Source organism: Macrobrachium rosenbergii, chromosome 27 (genome assembly GCF_040412425.1).
Source record: "Macrobrachium rosenbergii isolate ZJJX-2024 chromosome 27, ASM4041242v1, whole genome shotgun sequence".
Classification (NCBI taxonomy): domain Eukaryota; kingdom Metazoa; phylum Arthropoda; class Malacostraca; order Decapoda; family Palaemonidae; genus Macrobrachium; species Macrobrachium rosenbergii.
In genome coordinates, this window is record NC_089767.1 from 34,429,509 (window position 1) to 34,432,008 (window position 2,500).

The window sequence follows — 2,500 nt, forward strand, 5'->3', positions numbered from 1 at the left end:
TGTTATATAGACACGCCACCTAATTTATCTTAGTATCGTTAATACACGAACAATTTTATCTATATTACCAGGTAAATCATGTGACCTTATGATAATGATTAAGCATTACCAACTGACCTTCAATTTAAGGTCACCAAAATACCTGTTATATAGACACGCCCCCTAATTTATCTTGGTATCGTTAATACACGAACAATTTTACATATACTACCAGGTAGATGCGACCTCAGGGAACACTGGTTTTTGGTCAGTCTTTCGTACTACTCACTACGATACGGAATTCTCTTGCTTTCCTCTTTGTTTCCTGAATGACTTCACCCGCTTCATTTTAGAGAGAGCGGACGTCATTAGCATCTCTTGAAGTGATCGAGTCACTTCCCCTCACCTTAATAATAATAATAATAATAATAATAATAATAATAATAATAATAATAATAATAATAATAATAATAACAACAGATTTTTCTAGTCATTAAACACCTCATGATATGGTGAAGACAGCCATATTTTTCGTGAAGTTCTGTACACAGTTTGTTAAGCATTTTTATAGAGAGAGAGAGAGAGAGAGAGAGAGAGAGAGAGAGAGAGAGAGAGAGAGAGAGAGAGAGAATCTCGAGTAAAGTGCTCCATGATCAGCTTCGTAAATTATCTCGGGATAATCTTTCGACTACTTTGGACTAATCTCGCAGATCCTTTACGGAAGTTATAAAAACAAGATTGGCTCTCAGCTTAAGGATAATCTTACTTGATTATTTCTAGATAATCTGTCAATAAACAGATGATTTATCAGATACCGCCTTGATAATCTAACAAAAACAGTTATTCCACAAAGACAAAGAGGAACAGAATTACAAGGAAATCAAACCTGCCCTGAAAATCTAGTAAAAACTGGTTCTTGGCCCAGCGGTCAAAACTTGTAAACAAAGAAATATATTCACCGGTATTCTAAAGAACAACAAGAATACATTAAATGTGTAAGAGTGTTTACACAAATAAACCAGAATTACCGATGACGACAACAACAAGAAAAATGTCACATCCCTGACATAAAAAAAAAAAAAAAAAAAAAAAAAAAAAAACGAATAATTGAGGCCTCGTTTCAAACAAAGAACATTACAACGTGAACAAATAGTGCCAGAACACTCTTGTTTTTTGCTCGAACTGTTCATCTGTCACAAACAAAAGAGTCCCTGATTACGATTCAGAGACTGAACAATGGCTCTTGTTTGCAATTCGTACTCAGGAATTCGTGGGGGTTAAAATAACCTATCTGAGCTCCCACGGCGAATTTTAAGTAGCTACTGGGAAAATCTTTCCTTAAAATGTGAAAGAAAACATTGGGAATTATTAAATATTATCCTGCTGGCCAAAAATCTAAGAAACTGGTCTTTTTGAATTTCAAAATTCAAAAACTACTCCACTGAATTTCAAAATTCAAGAAACTACTGAATCTGAATGTCAAAATTCAAGAAACTACTCCATTTGAATGTCAAAATTCAAGAAACTACCCCATTTGAATTTCAAAATTCAAGAAACTACTGCATTTGAATGTCAAAATTCAAGAAACTACTGCATTTGAATGTCAAAATTCAAGAAACTACTCCATCTGAATTTCAAATTTCAAGAAAGTACTGCATTTGAATTTCAAAATTCAAGAAACTACTGCATTTGAATATCAAAATTCAAGAAACTACTGCATTTGAATGTCAAAATTCAAGAAACTACTATACTTGAATGTCAAAATTCAAGAAACTACTATACTTGAATGTCAAAATTCATACTATACTTGAATGTCAAAATTCAAGAAACTACTATACTTGAATGTCAAAATTCAAGAAACTACTGCATTTGAATGTCAAAATTCAAGAAACTACTATACTTGAATGTCAAAATTCAAGAAACTACTCCCCTTGAATGTTAAAATTCAAGAAACTACTCCACTTGAATATTAAAATTCAAGAAACTACTCCATTTGAATGTTAAAATTCAAGAAAATTACCCATTTTAAGCAAAAGTTAAACTATAACGGGTTCCGTTATAGTATGACCTATAATTAACATCTGACCCAGCCTTTGACCTATGAACTTTGGCTTATGGCCTGCTGGATAACATTAATATTTTCAACGAGTCTTTTGTGGAGGTTCTTATTGAATGCCCCAACAGAAATCCTAATTAATAACTCTTTTTGTCGTTTTGCAACACTCCTCAGCTGGAAATGTTTTCGCGGTCTTAGGAGAGTTAATGATATATTAAACGCCCACAGTCACCCAGTGAGTTTTCTCTCTCTCTCTCTCTCTCTCTCTCTCTCTCTCTCTCTCTCTCTCTCTCTCTCTCTCTCTCTCTCTCTCTTCATGGAAAAGAGGTTATGGCATTTAACAACATATCACGAAAAACACAAAATACAGAAACGATGGCGGTAGTCACTGGCAATTTATAATATAGTAATATATAAACATACTACACATACGTACAAACACAGTTGGCATTAGACACATGTGAA

The 2,500-nt window shown here is 33.5% G+C and overlaps 1 protein-coding gene and 1 long non-coding RNA gene across 2 annotated transcripts in view; one reads left to right on the forward strand and one right to left on the reverse strand.

The window, feature by feature from the left end:
• LOC136853596 (protein CEPU-1-like) overlaps window positions 1-2,500 on the forward strand; it is a 241,480-nt gene that overhangs the window by 220,078 nt on the left and 18,902 nt on the right. The window lies entirely within an intron of this gene.
• Window positions 1-2,500, reverse strand: part of LOC136853599 (uncharacterized) — a 250,404-nt gene that overhangs the window by 161,309 nt on the left and 86,595 nt on the right. The gene's annotated exons all lie outside the window — the stretch shown is intronic.